The sequence below is a fragment of the Oncorhynchus masou genome, chromosome 31 (assembly GCF_036934945.1).
Source record: "Oncorhynchus masou masou isolate Uvic2021 chromosome 31, UVic_Omas_1.1, whole genome shotgun sequence".
Taxonomy (NCBI): domain Eukaryota; kingdom Metazoa; phylum Chordata; class Actinopteri; order Salmoniformes; family Salmonidae; genus Oncorhynchus; species Oncorhynchus masou.
Window position 1 is genome coordinate 88,993,057 of NC_088242.1, and position 20,531 is coordinate 89,013,587.

The window sequence follows — 20,531 nt, forward strand, 5'->3', positions numbered from 1 at the left end:
TTTCAAAACATTTGAGGATATTAAAACAATGCTACAGAAAGAAAACAGCCAGGCAACTCTATAAACTGGCCAGTAGAAAGCAGTCAGTTAACTCTATAAACTGGCCAGTAGAAAGCAGTCAGTCAACTCTATAAACTGGCCAGTAGAAAGCAGTCAGTTAACTCTATAAACTGGCCAGTAGAAAGCAGTCAGTCAACTCTATAAACTGGCCAGTAGAAAGCAGTCAGTCAACTCTATAAACTGGCCAGTAGAAAGCAGTCAGTCAACTCTGTAAACGGGCCAGTAGAAAGCAGTCAGTCAACTCTATAAACTGGCCAGTAGAAAGCAGTCAGTCAACTCTATAAACTGGCCAGTAGAAAGCAGTCAGTCAACTCTGTAAACGGGCCAGTAGAAAACAGCCAGTCAAATCTATAAACTGGCCAGTAGAAGGCAGTGTTGCACTAATGGGCTTTACAGTTATTAGAGCGCTTCACAGTCAGATCGTGAAGTTTTTACAAGTTAAGATTGACAATCATACCCTTGGTTCCATTTACATGCTATGATAAAGATGGACTTTTCTTCATTCTCTCTTCCTTACTTTTCCCCGAGAAACAGTATGTCATCAACACAATGCGTTTTGCTGTCAGAAGTCCTCCATACATTCATTTCCTCAATTGAGAAATGACAAAGCATCAATGACAATTCCCATATTATTATTTGACATGGATACCTTAATTTTAACAAACAGTTTACTAAACACAGTGTATCAAAACATGTACAAAATTAAAGTAAATTAGGCTGCAACATTTTTTTCATTACAAAAATATCTTGTGCCTTGAACTGTGCTTGAATCACACACCACAGCAAGGAAAAAATGAATTGCAAATAAAATACAATGGGTATAATAATCTATTTAGTACTATCACTACACACTTGGGAGGCAGACATGCTGAAATGATATGACGTGATTTATGACATTTCAGCATATCAAATTGAACGCACGAATACCTTGCAGATCTGTTGTTTGAGAATAAAAGTTGGGAAAAAACATTGGGTTCATTCTAAGAGGATGAACATTGGTCTTCATTAATTCTGCTGATTCAACATCAGAAGGATATAGTAATCTATAATTGTTATATTTTCAGTTTATCCAATATGGCCACTTACCTGACATGTGGTTACCTAATAACTTCCCAACTTTTATCAATGTATCTTTTTTTTAACCAATCTGTCATTTCAACTGAAATGCTAATAAAAATGATACAAGCCAAGCTTACTCATAATACACAACAACAGTGTTTTCTAGCCGTTCTAAACTGAAACCGGCAAAAGGGAGAATGCACCTTTTTCCAATTTATCCCCAAATCCAATAAATTAAGCAAATGTGTGCATTAGGTTACTTCCTCTTGCTAACCATGACTCAAAATGCTGAGGAAGAAAACATGAACGTCAACATGTGTTTGTCTTTTCCTCTTTGTGAAACATGGCTGTACCCCCAGGCAGGCCCGTGTCCTGCCACCCAGCGCTGTAGCCGGTGCTCCGCTCAGTGGAAGTCGCTGAAGCCAGAGGATCCGTCAGAGCCAGTGTTCTGTGTGATAATCCAGTCCCTGAGTGTCCTTAGTGCTTCCTAGGACAGGATTAGGCTTAGCCAAGTCGACTCATTTAACCAAATTTGAAATAAGTATCCCACAAAAGTGTTGTAATAGCTAAGTTGAACAGTCTTGGAAACTTCTTTCCGAGCACCTTTTCCCCTGTTTTTATCTGTCGCATCGGCACTTGCAGAACATAAGCACCCAGTGAAGCATTTGACAAAACCCAGGAAGCTTTACTCCAAACAAGATAATTTGTTATCATGCATTTTCCTCTCTGATTGTTGTCAGATGCCTTTGTGTTCCAGGTTGTTACAACTGCAGAGGGGAAAGCATGCACCAAAATAAATAATATTTCTCATTTATATACTCAACGTATATATTATATATGGTATAACTACAAACAATGTCTTTGAACTTAAATTGCAGGAAACAATTCATCTGAAGGCTCTATCAGGGCCATCAGTTAAGGGAAGTGAGCTCGCACATCAGCAGTGCAGTGCCAGTGGAGATTCCTCGCATTCGTTTTCCCGACATCATGAGCAAATGGGAGCGAGTGAAAAAGCAGCTGCCTGCACCAAAGCTCTTTGGTGCGACATGCCTGATGTGTTAGTGACTTGGGGTTTGGCTGGAGTCTCTTCTGAGTGTGGATGCTAAGTGAGGACAGTAATAGGGACCTGCTGCGCATGTGCTCCAGCGATTAGAAACACGCCACACACACACAGGCCTCAGATCCACGTCCAGGCCATTCGCTGTAGTGAGAACACCCTGGGACCATCATCTACAGTAAAATCTATGCAAAACAATACGCACACAAAATACTGCCACCCACATGTAATACCTAATGAGCTCTAAGGGCTGAATACTAACTTGAAATACACACGCAATTTCAACTGAAGAGCAAATCTGTATTTAAACAACAAATTAGAATTTGATCCTAAATCCCCCAATTAGTCAGGCAAACTGTGTTGTCCATTCCTCAGAAATACTAATCTGTGTAAATAAATCAAGACAATTATTCCTATCAAACCAGCTGAAAGACAAGGACAAGAGAATATCAGAGTATGAATAATGGATGTCACAAGAGAGAAGAACTGGGAGTATGTGAGACAGCAAAATACATAAGGTTAATACATTCAGGTAGTGCATCCACAGCCTCAGACCTGACCCCTTACATTACAGCCACCTGGTCCTATATACAGAGAGAGAGAGAGTGTGTGTGTGTGTGTGTGTGTGTGTGTGTGTGTGTGTGTGTGTGTGTGTGTGTGTGTGTGTGTGTGTGTGTGTGTGTGTGTGTGTGTGTGTGTGTGTGTGTGTGTGTGTGTGTGTGTGTGTGTGTGTGTGTGTGTGTCCAAACACACCGAATACTGAGTCTACAACCAGCCACAGAGCTGGCAGAGATGGGTTTAAAGTAGAGGGAGGAGGAGGTAAAGGAAAGGAAGGGGCTTGAGTACCATCTGCCTCTCCACTGCTGACAGAGCCAAGACGTAAGGTCAATGCCTCTCCACTGCTGACAGAGCCAAGACGTAAGGTCAATGCCTCTCAACTGCTGACAGAGCCAAGACGTAAGGTCAATGGCTCTCCTCCGCTGAGAGAGTCAAGATGTACGGTCAATGGCTCTCCACTGCTGACAGAGCCAAGATGTACGGCTAATGGCTCTCCACTGTTGACAGAGCCAAGATGTACGGTTAATGGCTCTCCACTGTTGACAGAGCCAAGATGTACGGTTAATGGCTCTCCACTGTTGACAGAGTCAAGATGTTATGTCAATGGCTCTCCTCTGCTGAGAGAGCCAAGATCTGCGTCTCAATGGCTCTCCACTGTCTGTCCACTGCTGACAGAGCCAAGACGTGCGGTCAGAGCCAAGACACGCAGTTAATGGCTTTCCTAAACTGGAAGTGCGCTCACTGGAAATGTGCTTTCAGAGGTTATCTATGTCCAATGATATTGTGAGAGCTGCTGTTTTACTACTGACTGTGGCTCAGTCGGTAGAGCATGGCGCTTGCAACGCCAAGCGTCGTGGGTTCGATTCCCACTAGGGCCACCCATATGTAAAAGTAGTGGCCCCAGCCGACTTGTAAGTCGCTTTGGACAAAAGCGTCTGCTAAATGGGATATATTATATTATTACATGATGACTTGGAATGTACTTGTGCCTTTGTGTACGCAGATGACGAAGGAAATGATTAGTGCAAAGGCCAATAGAGCAGTGAGGTTGGTACACAAATACTGTCATTTAAATTGCGGCCTTGTACTATTTTGAGCATTATGCTCCTTTAAAAAAATAAAGAATGTTTAATTCAGAAAAACACAATTAGACAACATGGAGGAGGAATCTTTAGAATGTCACAAAAACAAAAGCATCCAATTCTGTAAGCTTAGCAAACAAACACAAAATGGAGTGAACCCTCCCCTCCCCTCCCCTTTACAGATTAATGACCGGCTAGTATGCACGACCTCTCCCTGGTTTAATTATCCTCCGAAAATATTGCCTGGTGCCCTTGAAGGCTATTTATACCCTGGGAACTTTAGCCACATCTTAATGGATCATCAGGGTACACTCATCCATTTTGCTGGTGAGAGTTGATGGTTAAATTGGCAGAGAACATAAAACTTTGAGGAATTCATTTTTTTCCCTTTTTGCATTAGTAACAAATATAAACATGAGCCCTGTTCTCTCCAGAGGGCCCTGCAGACACTTGGAATGGCAGCCAAACGACATTGAAGCATGCCAAATGCCAAAGTGCTACGCCTTCCCCAGAACAAGACATTGTGCCGTTGTGCCATTTAAAGTCGACAGTCGCAACACACTACGTGGGGCTGTTACCCCGTGAAACGCCCGCTGCGTTGATGTCCATCTTGGCACATCATTCTGAATCAGAACAAGTGGCGATGAGTGGCAGCCAAAGCTGTCATCCTGATGTCCTATGTCAGCCAGCAACAACCCACGCTCTGTTCCTCTGACCTTCATCATCCCAAGGCTCGCTGGCGGCCTGATGTCCTATGTCAGCCAGCAACAACCCACGCTCTGTTCCTCTGACCTTCATCATCCCAAGGCTCGCTGGCGGCCTGATGTCCTATGTCAGCCAGCAACAACCCACACTCTGTTCCTCTGACCTTCATCATCCCAGGGCTCGCTGGCGGCCTGATGTCCTATGTCAGCCAGCAACAACCCACGCTCTGTTCCTCTGACCTTCATCATCCCAGGGCTCGCTGGCGGCCTGATGTCCTATGTCAGCCAGCAACAACCCACGCTCTGTTCCTCTGACCTTCATCATCCCTATGTTCGCTGGCGGCCTGATGTCCTATGTCAGCCAGCAACAATCCACGCTCTGTTCCTCTGACCTGCATCATCCCAAGGCTCGCTGGCGGCACATGCCACCTTGTCCCCGCCCTGCTGTCCGGTTCGCTGGCGGCCCACGCCACCTTGTCCCTGCCTGCCCATGCCACCTTGTCCCCGCCCTGCTGTCCGGTTCGCTGGCGACCCATGCCACCTTGTCTGTCCCCGCCCTGCTGTCCGGTTCGCTGGCGGCCCACGCCACCTTGTCCCCGCCCTGCTGTCCGGTTCGCTGGCGGCCCACGCCACCTTGTCCCTGCCTGCCCATGCCACCTTGTCCCCGCAAACCTGTCCGGTTCACTGGCGGCCCACGCCACCTTGTCCCTGCCTGCCCATGCCACCTTGTCCCCGCCCTGCTGTCCGGTTCGCTGGCGGCCCACGCCACCTTGTCCCTGCCTGCCCATGCCACCTTGTCCCCGCCCTGCTGTCCGGTTCGCTGGCGGCCCATGCCACCTTGTCCCCGCCCTGCTGTCCGGTTCGCTGGCGGCCCACGCCACCTTGTCCCCGCCCTGCAGTCCGGTTCACTGGCGGCCCACGCCACCTTGTCCCTGCATGCCCACGCCACCTTGTCCTCGCCCGGCTGCCCAGCAGTGAGCCCACTCAAAACCTACTTTCACAACATTCCATACCATAGCCTACACACAGCTGATTATGCACTGTTACAGAGTACACATTTGATGAATAGTTTTCTAAATGATTTATAGATTTTACAATGGAAATATTCTATAATCTAACCAATTCGTGCTACTAACTGTAGTGGACCTTTGCACTGTAACACACGAGGGAGGGGGGATTTGCTATACAATTGCACAAACACTGCATCAATTTGCATCCCAATCTAAGTTGACCCACTCTGGTGAAATGAGGCTAGAATTAAGTAACAAGGCCAGAAGGGGTGTGGTATTTGGCCAATATACCACGGCAAAGGGCTATTCTTAAGCACGACGCAATGCGGAGTGCCTGGATTACAGCTCTTAGCTGTGGTATATTGGCCATATATCACAAACCCCTGAGGTGCCTTTTTGCTATTATAAACTGGTTACCAATGTAATTAGAGCAGTAAAAAGACATGTTTTGTCATACCCGTAGTATACAGTCTGATATACCACAGCTGTCAGCCAATCAATATTCAGGGCTCGAACCATCCAGTTTATAACGTGGATTTTCATACAAACCTTACTATCTAAACAGCTACAACTTTACTGCCAGCTGAGAATGATACTAGGGATAAGTTCTTAAGCTATTAAATTCAGCTTTAAGAGTGTTATTAATTGTGAAAATGGCAGATACCAAACGCCAACTGTATGTTTTTGTACATCCAAATAATGCATCTCACCATACTATTGGTCTCGCCAGACAATTTTCCAGTCCAATGAAGAGGGAGGCGGTTGGCAAGGTATGAGGCACATCTTAGGAATTGGCTTTCACTGACACCAACACAGAGCCAACAGCACCACCAGTGAACAGACTTCCTTTCTAAACTTTGGGATCTTTACAGACTCACACCCAAGATATAGCAGTGTGCAAGTTTCTACAGGCTTCTGACAGAGCCTGTATAGTTTATATACAATAATGTATATAAACTCTGGATTGTTGATGCTATGTACATGGGCTCCCGAGTAGGGCAGCGGTCTAAGGCATTGCATCTCATTGCAAGAGGCGTCACTACAGTCCCTGGTTTGAATCCAGGCTGAATCACAACCGGCTGTGATTGGGAGTCCCATAGGACACAATTGGCTGGGGTAGGCCGTCATTGTAAATAAAAATTTGTTCTTAACTGACATGTCTAGTTAAATAAAGATAAAACAATTAAAACAATTATATATGTATAGCCAATGAGAGGCTTCGAGCCACTGGTTGGCCATGTTGGCACTACTCAAAGGTGCAGTCATCCATAGGAATGAATGCAATTCTACAGTTTTTCAAGAACAAAATTACATGGATTTAAGTATGTTTTTATGTAGTGGGGACAGTAACATTAGAGGTTTCAAAACAATGTTAACATTAGTAGGTCCACCTTCTGGTTCAACGTTACCTTGTTTGTAGCCTGAGCATAAACTTGCTCATCGAAAAACAGCACATTTCCATTGCCAATTTCTTACAGTTTATGCTACTTGTTTAATGTCCTCTAAAATGTAAAAAATGTGTTACTTATTTCAATGAAAATATTGGCAAAATAACAAATATTTAAGTGCACGGACAGCGACAGTAGCAAGAAACAACAATTCCACAACAGTTGGGACGAGAATTAGCGAACACCGCGGAGATCTGAATTGTGTCAGGTGACTAGGCCTAGTCTATTTTACATTTCAACTGTTCATGTACTGACACCAGATATCCCTCTATGTATTGGTTTAGAATCAGACTAACATCTAAATGTAATAAATTATTATATGCATTTTTTATTTAAAAAAATATGAGGATATTTCTGATTTCTTGGCAATACTGATTTGAACTTTATTCAAAAGTGTGTACACAAATTACTTTCAATTGAAATACATGATTCACATTCACTATTATTCAAGGCATCTTCCTGTGTCCAGTCCATTACAAGAGAACTGAACAGAGCCCAGGAAAAGGGACATAGGCCAGGGAGTGGGTTGCTATTGGCGATAATGAAAATAATAAGGCAACTCTGTACATCTCCTTTAATGAACAAGTCCAATTATTTTTAAATCTGCGCTTTTTGGGGGGGGGGGGGCATCTTAAATTTCTCCCTCACATAATGGCCCCATTGTTATGACTGCAGATTAGTGACTGGAAGTGAACTTAACAAAATACCTGCTGTCCCCTGAGTCAGTTACCTGAAAGCTCATATTTATTCCTCCTATCTTTGAAATCCTCTCACAAGGCTGCTTCAATGGTTAGTCAGACCAGGTGGCTTTAATTGACTTATTTAGAGGTATGGCTTATGTTTAGCAGACCAAATTAGCCTGTCCGTCTTTGTGACAATACAGTGAAATCTCCTTTGATGTCAGACCGTTCGTTGAGTGTAGAAATAATGGAAATATTTTTTCCATTAGAGATCGCACTGCTTTACCGTGGGTTTGTGCATTCAGTGAGACGATGCTTAGGTTTTCAAAGGTAAGCAAGAACACAATGTGGTGACTTGAGACTGATTCCCCCTTAGAACAGGGACCTCCAGAATGATACTACGCTGGAGAGTTGATGAATGAATGGAGGCATTAATTGAAAATCATCACTATAGGAACACAACGTGATGTGTATTTGGCTGTGGGCCTTGCCAGCGAGGTTAAGTGCTGAAAGAGAAATGGGCTGTAAGTGAGGAAAAATTGAGAAAGGGAGACTTGAGGGAGGGGGGAGGGAGCAGTAGGACGTGGACACAAAGGACAATGTGGGGGATTGAAGGTGATTGCTCTCTCTCTCGCTCAACTCAAAATGAAAGCAATGACGGAGAATTTCACAAAAAACACAGGTCGCACAGATAATTGTAGGTAATAATTTAGTATAATAGTGGAGATATGTCCTTACTTTGAAGGACCCTCTACATGAAATCAGAAGTTAGTGTACAAACATTAGGAACACCTTCCTAATATTGAGTTGTGTCCCCCCCCCCCCCTCTCTCCCTCCATTTTGCCCTCAGAACAGCCTCAATTTGTTGGGAAATGGACTGACTACAAGGTGTCAAGAGATTTACACAGGGATGCTGGTCCATGTTGACTCCAATGCTTCCCACAGTTGTGTCAAGTTGGCTTTATTGTCCTTTCGGTTGTGGACCATTCATGATAAACACACAGGAAACTGTTGAGCGTGAAAAACCCAGCAGTGTTGCAGTTCTTGATGCACTCAAACTGGTGCACCTGGCATCTTCTACCATACCTCGTTCAAAGACAATATTTTCAATATTTTGTCTTGCCCATTCACCCTCAGAATGGCACACATACACAATCCATCTCCATTGTCTCAAGGCTTAAAAATGCTTCTTTAACCTGTCTCCTCCCCTTCATCTACACTGATTGAAGTGGATTTAAGAGGTGACGTCAATAAGGGATCATAGCTTTCACCTGGATTCACCTGGTCAGTTTGTCAAGGAAAGAACAGGTGTTTATTTTAGTCCAAGTAAAGTACTGCCTATCTACCTATGTGAATGATGGGCCAGCCCAGTGCAGGTCCCATCCTTAGGCTTGGATGGTAAAGCTCAAAAATATTCTGAGCCCATGGTCCACCTGAGCAGCTCCCCTGGTCCGACCCCCATCGCATGGCAATCAGAAATGAACAATTCTAGTGTGCCCCTCTCCCTTTACGTCTATTTAGCATAATTACGTTGATCTGCCTATGGAAAGGCTCAGCGCTCCCTTGCCTTCTGCCACTGTGAATCACATCGGCATGCTAAACACTTCATCTGGGCTCTTCGGGCTGCACAGGCTGGACACATTGCGGCCAACCTCTGTGGGCTGGATATGAACACAACACTTAAAAATAGGTTATCTAGACTGGTAGCATTGTCATTTTATGACAACAGAATATTTGAAGCATCGCTATGGATACACAACGGGTGATGTCAAATTCTGAACTTAAATGTTTACCAGTCTTTTTCCCTACTATTAGTTTACTGTAAAACATACCAAATACTTGAAAGTCACAGACTTTTCACTTTATGCTTTTTAAATATTAATTTGCAATGCAAATACATGTTGACTAATACTGAGCAAAATGTTTATGGTGATTCCAAATGATTGTGGGAGACAATTGTGCAAGAAAACAGCACAAATCCTCTTTAGGCTCTGTGTTTTGTGTTTAAAATGTAAACATAGTGTAAGTCTACACCACTATTACCAACAAAAATAAGTGCCATAAACTGCCCAATGTGTATCCCCAGCCAAGCCTCCACCTCCTCCTTCTAACGGTATGTTCTCCCCTTCTGAAAGGCTTGGTTATCAAACCAAAATATGAAACCCAAAACAGGAAAATCATTTTTATGGCTTTTAATTCTATTTTTTAGGCTTTTAATTGGAGGGACATCACTTTTTTTTTTGTGAACACTGCACCACGGAAACATATGTTCACCTAAACCTAGCAGATGTCCTTCTCCAGGCCCTGACTCATGCCCAGTAGAGGCAGTAGAGGCATGTAAGCAGTAGAGGCAAGTAAACTTTCATAAAAACAAATATTATCTAGTCACTAGCAAGATATGGAAACGGCAAAGCTGAATTGTAGCTGTCAGTGGAAACAGCCAAGACACTGAGGTTGGAAGAGAGGGGGTCATGGCTAGATAGTTTACAGCTTATGTCAAAATCACATCAAAAGTATGACAAAATATTATTTCAGCTAACCTGTGACCTAATTCTCCTAACCTGCTACGTTAATTCTCCTAACCTTCTACGTTAATTATCCAAATCTGCTACAAAAAGTCAATTCTGGTCCATTATGACAAACAGTATACTATCTAGTCAAAACCAGAGAGCGTGCCCAAAAATAAGAAACAGAAGATGTATTGTGGCAGTGTTGCCATCTGCAGCCTGCCCTGTGTTGGCAGCGCCGTCCGTCCGTGCGCTTCCCTTTCCAGTGAGTGAAGATTAACAGACAAGCCGAGCAGTCTGGCAGTCACCTTGGCCCTGCTGGAGCCGGAGAGGGTGACGTCCCCCAAGAGGGAATTACAGAACCCTCTGCATGTCCTGATACTGTTCAACAAAACACCTTTTCACATCCAAAACCCAGAGGATGCAATAGTTCTAATATTGCCTGGTTAGGGCCACCATTGTCTCATTTATTATTATGTATTTTTTTAAATGCTCGTTTGGCAACTCTTTCTGCTATTTTTGCCCGATTCAGTTGGGCTGCTTAATTCGATCCGCCGACATATTGTACCTCTTCGTTTTATCTTTCGTTTCCCTGCGGTTCTAAGTCATTCAAATATTTCCTTAATGCCACTGTTTTTCCCCCAATGTGAATGTCAATAAGACAAAATAGGAATCGCATAGGGCTGACACAATGAAGAGAGCCAAAGCACAGATACAAAACACAACAGGGAAAAACTAGAATGTTCTTGTGCTGGTTGTTGGCTACGTATTGTACATTTCAGGGTCAGTGGACTGAAAGAAACCTTGGCTCAGTCCAGGAGACCTGGAGAGTTGCCCCAGAGCCTGGCTGTCTTCCCCTGGAGGCCCTCAGGTCTGAGGGCAGAGGGCTAGGTGGTGGAGTGGAGGGTGGTGGGTGCTGGACCAGGCCAGGGTGGGAGGACCAGAGCCAGGGAGGGAGGACCAGAGCCAGGGAGGGAGGACCAGAGCCAGGGTGGGAGGACCAGAGCCAGGGAGGGAGGACCAGAGCCAGGGAGGGAGGACCAGAGCCAGGGTGGGAGGACCAGAGCCAGGGAGGGAGGACCAGAGCCAGGGTCTAATGAGAGCCAGTACCAGCCCGTCCTGAAATCTGATCCTTAAGATCCTCTCTCACCAGACAGGTTTCTGTTTACCCCATTTAAACAGTGCCAGAATGCCAAATGTTATATGAGGCATTGATACCATACCGGTGTTACAGTGGGCAGGGCGGTGCGGCAGAGACGTGTGCTTGACATGGAGCATCATGTGTCCATTCCAGAAAGATACACCAGGGACTCGGGTTGCAGTGACGTTCAAGAGCAACGCTGCTCTACATCTCATAGTCACATTAAATGAAAAGGAATAACATTGTCTGAAATGTGCTCGTTTGGAGAAAACAATTGTCCAATAAAATGACGTCAGTCTCTACATTAAAGGTGCAAGTTAAAGTAATTGTAGATTAGCATAAGATGTAGTTATATTAAAAACACTTTTAAACGTTTTGCAACGGAAATGAAAATGTAAGGTTTGAAACAACGGGACTGAAACAAAAGTCCTCCTTTCTTTCGGTATGTTTTCTTCAGTTTGGTCCCTACAGAACACAATCCTGTTATATTGTCGGGGTTGGTAGTGTGCATTCGAGTCATTCTTCATCACCTTTGAATAGCACCATTTGCTCAGTGGGGACTCCAATATGGCCGGGGGTAGCTAACTGCTGTGACAATAGCCTGTGTAGGTGCTTTCCCGACCTCCTCTGCGACGACAGCACTGATCACCAGAGATTAATAGTTATTAATGAAGCTGGGGACTTCCACTGTGTCACTTGAGGACACAGTCATTAGTAAGTGCCTTTAATTACGCCCATTAGCCCACGCTTGTCCTCCCTTAACAGTCCATTTCATATCCACACCTCTCCTTCTGTGACAACACCTTTAAATAAGTTCAGTACTTTCAAAACTAGTTAGGAATGTCAAATAACAGAGTTGAGAAGATATTCAGTAACTCATGATTGTTCTCTTGAATCCAGACCATGTAATGTGATGTTGCAGTGCTATAAAGACATAAATGAGGACTGGCTTTAACAAAGGAGGAAGTATTTTTGTTCTCGGTGCCCCCCTGTTGCTGAGAGGGTGTGTGTGTGCGTCTTTAGACTGACAGATGCTGGGTAATAAGTGTTTAAACAAGATAATTAACGAGCGCTGTCAAGTGGATCTGCAGTAGTTAGCTCTATTAATCCCGGCTTTAGACTGGCGCTGTCCCTCCGGTTCTGCCGTAGGGTTCTGCCGTAGGGTTCTGCCGCAGGGTTCTGCCGCAGAGTTCTGCCGCAGAGTTCTGCCATAGGGTTATGCATAGGGTTCTGTCACAGAGTTCTGCCATAGGGTTCTGCCATATGGTTTTACTGGGTTTGGCTCCCACATTAGCATGGATCAGCACTCAGCAGCACCATCACACTCCTTGCATGTGTCCCAAAGGGCACCCTATACTCTACATAGTGCAGTACTTGGGGTGGCAGGGTAGCCTAGTGGTTAGAGCATTGGACTAATAACCAAAAGGTTGCAAGTTCAAACCCTCGAGCTGACAAGGTGCAAAATCTGTTGTTCTGCTGTTGAACAGGCAGTTAACCCGCTGTCAATGAAAATAAGAATTTGTACTTGCCTGGTAAAATACTTTTGACCAGAGCCCTATGGGCCCAGTTCAAAAGTAGTGCACTATATAGGGTGCCATTTGGGATGTAGCCTGGGATACATTACTGCATTAGAAGGGTCAGGCATTTTGCCGCCCTAGCCGGTTACAGTACATTGGTTGCAAATGTCTTCGTATTGCATTGTCCACATTAGAGAAAGTAGATACAGGTATCTGTCAAAATAAATGAAACACCAACATGAAGTGTCTTGATGGCATTGGGCCACCACGAGGCAGAACAGCTTCAATGTGCCTTGGCAGAGATACTACAAGTGTCTGGAACTCTATTGGAGGGATGCGATACCATTCTTCCACGAGAAACTCCCTAATTTGTTGTTTTGTTGATGGTGGTGGAAAACGCTGTCTCAGGCGCCGCTCCAGAATCTCCCAGAAGTGTTCAAATGGGTTGAGTTCTGGTAACTGAGACACACAGAGACAAATATACTTTGTATCCCTTATTAACTGAAGTGTTTCCTTTACAGGCAGTTACCTGTACATCATATCAATAATACTTTCAAATAATGTGACGTCGAGACGGATTAAATCATTTTCAGAGCTGACTTAAGGTGTCCACATGCTTCCCAGCCGAAACCTTTCGGATGAGTTTGTGCACATATTATTGAAACATTGTGACTTTTTTGTTAGTTTTGGACTTTAGTAATGTTTTTTGGGCTGTTTAGGCACACTACATATTTCTCGAGGCCAGCCGAAGTTCTGGAGCCGAAGTCTACGCCCCTTCATCTGTGATTGGTCAACAGTAGGGATTCTTAAATAAAGTCTTTGTTGTCATTCAACGAGAGACGACTCGTTTTCATGCACATTTAGTCATTGAGAAATACTGTTCCAAACATCTTAGTTCGATGTAAAATTTTACGACTAAGATCTCCTCGGCAAAAATGTCAAAATGAATGACAGATTTCTTTAATTATCTTAGATAAACTGTGACTATTTTAAGGAAGAGTATACTGGCTACGGCGTCACAAAATGGACAAACAGTACTATTGCCTCTTTTTTTTCTCTTTTTTTCAAGTGAAGGTCTTTTAAGGGAGTATGCGAGAACACTCGTTCGGTTCACCTGGCCGACAGCCGAATTGAAGCGTGCTGACGCCTTTACAGAGTTGGTGGGTATTTTACAATTGACTTTAGTAAGGTTGTAGCTGCACTTGTGTTCTTGTGTCTCACTTCCAGCCACTAAGCCCTGAATGGAAGCAGAGAGGTCTGAGTTCTCCTTATTTGGTAGAAAGTGTCTGTCTGGTCATATTGCTTCTGTGTGCACATAAACACACATCCAAGACTCCTGCACTCGTGAGAAACTGTGGATCTGGACAGAGGAGAGAATTTAAGTTCAGATATGCTCAGCAAGGTTTTTTTTCCAGAATAGATTTCAATTCTGGAAGAGACTGACCCAGGTTGTAGCTAACATTAACATTAAAATGAACTTAAAGTGGAGTGCCTGTCAAAAAATGGATAAACATTTTCTTCCGCTTTTGAATTTTGTCGCAGAAACGATCAGAGATGGATGGCATGAGAGTTAGTGATGCAGAAGTATCTAAGCTGGTACAATGAAGATGTGTGGGCCCCAATGTTGTGTCCTTGACCACCCTTCCCTGCTGGGCTAGACTTGGACCACAAAACCTGCATTTAGTCATGCTTCCATAGGGGCTTCATTTGATTGACAGATCCACATTGGACACCAGCTCTAAACAGGACCCGCCCCTAACGAAGCCCAAGCCAAAATTCTATCATTCCATAATTGTCTTTGACACACACACTGTGAGGGTAATATTGGTTGAGGTATACCTCACGTCCTGAAATTGATTCTGTGACAGCAATATGAGCATGAATTATTACAGGAATAATAATGATTAGCGTCAATTTTCCTTCCTCCCGGCAATTCATAGATCAATGCTCTCATTTAGACAGATGATTCTCTCACTTGTCTCTTCTAATTTAAAAAGGACACAAGAATCCAAGAATTAGGGCAGGCATTTTTTCTTCCATTCTATAGAACCAATAGGTAAATTAGGCTTAGTACAACACTTATATAAACCTTAAAGGGTCCATCTGCAGTTGCTACATCCATTTTTTGACTTATAAATTCATTATATGTACCCATTGATTCTTGAAGAATATACACTGAACAAAAATATAAATGCAATATTCAACAATTTCAAAGTTCAAATCAAATCCAACTTTATTTGTCACATGCGCCGAATACAAGTGTAGACCTTACCGTGAAATGCTTACTTACAAGCCCTTAACCAACCAGTTCAAGAAGTGTTAAGAAAATATTTACCAAATAAACTCAAGTAAAAAATATTAAAGGGTTATAGTTCATATAAGGAAATCAGTCAACTTAAATCCATTAACTAGGCCCTAATCTATGGATTTCACATGACTGGGAATACAGATATGCATCTGTTGGTCACCCACCCAAAACAAAAATAGTTGATCAGGCTGTTGCTTGTGGCCTGTGGAATGTGGTCCCACTCCTCTTCAATGCCTGTGCAAAGTTGCTGAATATTGGCGGGAACTGGAACACTCTATCGTACACGTCGATCCAGAGCATCCCAGACATGCTTCATGGGTGAAATGTCTGAGGATGCAAGGATACAGATCCTTGCGACATGAGGCTGTGCATTATCATGCTGAAACATGAGGGGATGGTGGCGGATGAATGGTGTGACAATGGGCCTCAGTATCTCGTCATGGTATCTCTGTGCAGTCAAATTGCCATCGATAAAATGCAATTGTGTTCTTTGTCCGTAGCTTATGTCTACCCATACCATAACCCTACCGCCACCATGAGGCACTCTGTTCACAATGTTGACATCAGCAACCCGCTCGCCCACACGACGCTGTCTGTCATCTGCCCAGTACAATTGAAACCGAGATTCATCCATGAAGAGCACACTTCTCCAGTGTGCCAGTGGCCAACAAAGGTGAGCATTTGCCCACTGAATCAGTTACGATGTCGAACTGCATTCAGGTCAAGACCCTGGTGAGGACAACGAGCACGCAGATGAGCTTCCTTGAGATGGTTTCTGACAATTTGTGCAGAAATTCTTTGGTTGTGCAAACCCAGTTTTATCAGATATCCGGATGGCTGGTCTCAGACAATCCCGCAGGTCAAGAAGCCAGTTGTGGAGGTCCTGGGCTGGTTTGGTTTCATGGTTTGCGGTTGTGAGGCCGGCTGGATGTGCTAACTAATTCTCTAAAACGACGATGGAGGCGGCTTATGGTTAAGAAATTAACATTAGATTTACTGGAGAATGAGAAATGCTCACTAACAGGGATGTAAGCAAATGTGTGCAGAAAACTTGAGTGAAATAAGCATTTTGTGTGAATGGAACATTTCGGAGATCTTTTATTTCAGCTCATGAGACATGGGACCAACACTTTACATGTTGCCTTTAATATTTTTGTTCAGAATAACTTGTAAAAGCCTCATGAGCTTAGTTTAACTGTGATTCCAACATTGGAGTGAAAGAAGTTTATATTTTGTGGTTCTGATGGGGCACAAACCAAATCAGTTTGTCTTGATTTGAACATTTGATTTGATTTGTACCCCATCAGAACCCCAAAATATAAACTTCTTTCATTCCAATGTTTGTAAACAAAGTCAATGTAAACTATATAGCCTCAAAACATGGTTAAAACTATAATTTTGATATCATCCAGCTCTGTCTATGAATTTTAGTGGTTACATTTCTCCAGCCCCATTCATCAGCTTTTTACCAAAACAGGGGCGGGGACTTCACTTTGTTATTGTTTCAACTGCTGATTTGCTGCTTTAATAGATATTTACTCTAAAAAGTATCTGACCCAGGTTAGTTAGAACTAAACCAACATGCCTTTACTTTTTACTTTAGCCCATGTAATGGGTGCCCTACTACGCCATAATACTGTATGTCACATCAGTCAGTGAGGGGACTGCTGTGCACGGCTGAGACTTCACCACATGCTGTGTTTATTCTTCTCCTTTCTCTTTCCATTGGTCGATTTCACCTCTTTCACCCAGCTGCATGCAGGTCAGGTCAGGCTGCCCATAATTCCACCATGACTAAAAAATGGGGGGGAGCAAGCGACACAACCATATGGATGGAACAATGAGGTCTACAGGCAATGAACCTTGAGCCAGTTGAGCTGAATAAGGGGGTGAGGGTCTGGGGTTCTCTCCCGTGTCACCTCTCCCTCCCAAGGTGGCTCACCCTGGAGCTATGTGGCTCACAGACAGTGCAAGGGAGTGTGGGATGAGGGGCAAGGGAGGATGAGGGGCAAAGGGGGGGGGGGGCAGTGACTGCTAACAGCAGGTGTTGGTCCATCCTTGGGGGAGTAGGCAGCAGACTGGGTCCTGATGTGTGACAGAGAGAGGGGCCTGGCAATCTGGTGAAGCGTCTGGACCGAGGAAAAGAAAGACATATGGATAGATGGATGGACAGAATAGATAGACAGGTAGACTGAGATTAGAGGACTGAATGTGTCCACTTAAGGGTTTGATTACTGGGGGTGTTTAGTTTATGAGGATCCCACATTCAGCAGCTACTCTTCCTGGGGTCTCTCTCTCTCTCTCTCTCTCTCTCTCTCTCTCTCTCTCTCTGTGTGTATCCTTGTGAGACTTCCTTAAAAGGATAGAAAAACAAGGACAATTAGGACAAGCGGGGACATTTTGCCAGTCCCCGCAAGGAAAAGGGCTATTTTAGGGTTAGGTTAAGGGTTAGGGTCAGGAGTTAAGGAAAATAGGATTTTGAATGGAAATCAATTGTTTGGTCCCCAAAAGGATAGTAAAACACACGTGTGTGTCATCAGATATTTATCAGACCTTTTGAATTATTAAATTATGATGTCCTCGGCTCAAGTAATTAAAAAAGGCTGATATTTCATATTACAAAAATTAACACTTCCATATGATGTCTGGGGGTCAATAACAGGACACCATACCATTATTACATACATCTATGTACACGTTTTTATCTACAGGCTCAAACTTTCTCATTGGTTGATGCAATGATTGATATGAAGGTAATGAAATGTTGGCCATTTTGACATCGTAGATGACAGAAAATGTCACACTGGCTTTTATCCATAATGATCCCAGTGGGTATCATATTATATGGGCACTGATGTGAATGTGAGCACTGGTTGCAGTGAAAGGGGACCCCCCTGCGCATCATGTCAAACCCAGATGACATTGCGGGCGGCGGTGGGCGCTCTGAACGCCACTCAAGACGTGACGATTGTCTTTGGCTGGGAAGTTGTTGTCACTGTTACTCCCTCAGAAAAACATGTGCTTTGTGTGAAAGTGCCATATGACAGGGGGGAACCTGCCCAGCTTGTGTCAGCTTAGCTCCTTGCCTGTGTGGGGGGACATTTGCTGGAGGTGGGTGGGGACAGGCATATGCCCCCCTAAAACCCCCCTCCTGTTCCATTTTTTTAACGTTGAAGTAACACAACAAACATAATGGCTTTCAAAGTGAGTGTGGCCAGGCTGGCAGTGTGTGTGCGTGTGTGTGTGTGTGCGTGTGTGTGTGTGTGTGTGTGTGTGTGTGTGTGTGTGTGTGTGTGTGTGTGTGTGTGTGTGTGTGTGTGTGTGTGTGTGTGTGTGTGTGTGTGTGTGTGTGTGTGAGTGTGGCTGGCTGAGAGGGGCTGTGTTTGAGCAGTGAGATCTGGTCTCTGTCCTCCCCTGCTCACAGCCAGGTCTTCAACTGGAGCCAACAGCTCTGAATCCTCCTCAGCTTCCAATCCACCATTCAGGCGCCAGCTCCCACTGCCTGTCAGGCCCTCCTGGGCTCTCCTTACAATTCACTGCCAGGTACAGGACACTGCTCTCTCTCTCTCTGTGTGTGTGTCTGTGCGTGTGTGTGTGTGTGCGTGTGTGTGTGTGCGTGTGTGTGTGTGTGTTTGATTGTGTGTGTGTGTGTGTGTGTGTTAGAATTTATACGCTCGTGCTTTAAATATCCATATACAGTCGTCACAAAAATAGAGCAATGATGAAATAAATAAAGGTGTTTGGTCCTTTAAAATAACCTGCCATTCAACTGACAAGCTGACCTGCGTCTTCGGCCACATCTCTCCCTGTTAAGTTTCATGTATTCATAATGGATGTCCTAGTCTCTCTAAATGCTCAATATGTTGAGCCCCAGGTGAGAGCAGCAGCAGTCAGAAACAATTACCTTTGCAGTCTTCACTTCCTCCACCCAACCTCGTGGCCACACCAGAGAGAAGAGCAAAGGCTCATGGGTAACAGTAATGAATAATGTCATTGGTCTATTGTGGTAGGGTAGCAGTATAGTTTTATTTATTTTTTATTCAACTCGGCAAGTCAGTTAAGAACAAATTCTTATTTTACAATGATGGCCTACCCTGGGCCAAACGTTCCCCTAACGACAACGCTGGGTCAATTGTGCACCACCCTATGGGACTCCCAATCACGGCAGGTTGTGATACAGCCCGGGATCGAACCAGGGTATGTGGTGACGCCTCTATCACTAAGAGAACAGTGCCTTAGACTGCTGCACCACTCTGGAGCACACTGAGCACACTATTGTGAATCTAAATGATCATTAGAAAATTGTACCGCCATTAAAAAAACACGAGTGTTTCTAATGGCGGTACAATAGAATAATAGTGAAGACCCCAAAACAATGAATTAACACATATGGAATATAAGTGTTAAACAAATCTAAATATATTTTATGGTTTAGATTCTTCAAAGCAGCCACCCTTTGCCTTGATGACAGCTTTGCACACTCTTGGCCTTTTCTCAACCAGCTTCATGAGGTAGTCACCTGGGATGCATTTCAATTAACAGGTGTTCCTTGTTAAAAGTTGATTTGTGGAATTTCTTGTGTTTCTTGTGTAAATAGTTGTGTTGTGACAAGGTAGGAGTGTCACGAATCCCGCTTCCTGAGTCTGTGTTTGCCTGTGTTTCTGTCCTGGAGTGTGTTTCCGGTGTCCTGGAACGCACCCTGTCTGGTTGCCGGGCGAATTAGCTTGTTGGGAGATCGATGTTCACCCGCACCTGTATCCCATCAGTAATCTGCACACCTGGTCCTGATCATCATCTCTCCTCTTCATAAGCCCGGACCTGACATCCAGTCCTTGCCGGATCGTTAGCCATGAACAGTATGTCGTGCCATAGTATCAGCCTCAAGTTGGATAGAATTTGTTTTGTTGTTTTTTTACGTATTGCTTGCCTTAAACTTACCTCCGTTTGTTCTGTCTTCAGTTACTCACCCGGATCATTTACCCCATTCCAGCCTGGTCGTCGGAGAATTCCGCTACCCCATTGGATCCACCTATTTACTCCCATCAACTCACCACCGCTTCCCGCTACGCCACCTGGATATATCTACCCATTCACTTGTAAATAAATACTCACCTTCTTCCTACTCTCCTTGTCTGCTTCTGGGTTCGATTTTGAAAGAACGTGACAAGGAGTGGTATACAGAAGAAAGCCCTATTTGGTAAAATACCAATTCCATATTATGGCAAGAACAGCTCAAATAAACAACGAGAAACGACTGTCCATCATTACTTTAAGACATGAAGGTCAGTCAATGCAGAACATTTCAAGAAGTTTTAAAGTTTCTTCAAGTGCAGTCGCAAAAACCATCAAGCGTCATGATGAAACTGGCTCTCATAAAGACCGCCACAGGAAAGGAAGACC

General features: G+C 44.1%; 1 long non-coding RNA gene across 1 annotated transcript; it reads left to right on the plus strand.

The window, feature by feature from the left end:
* The first annotated feature begins 18,394 nt into the window (after positions 1 to 18,394).
* On the plus strand, positions 18,395 to 20,307 carry LOC135525329 (uncharacterized). Its single transcript, XR_010453122.1, has 3 exons — positions 18,395 to 18,674; positions 19,804 to 19,987; positions 20,091 to 20,307. It is a non-coding gene; the product is annotated as an uncharacterized LOC135525329 (long non-coding RNA).
* Positions 20,308 to 20,531: the final 224 nt, after the last annotated feature.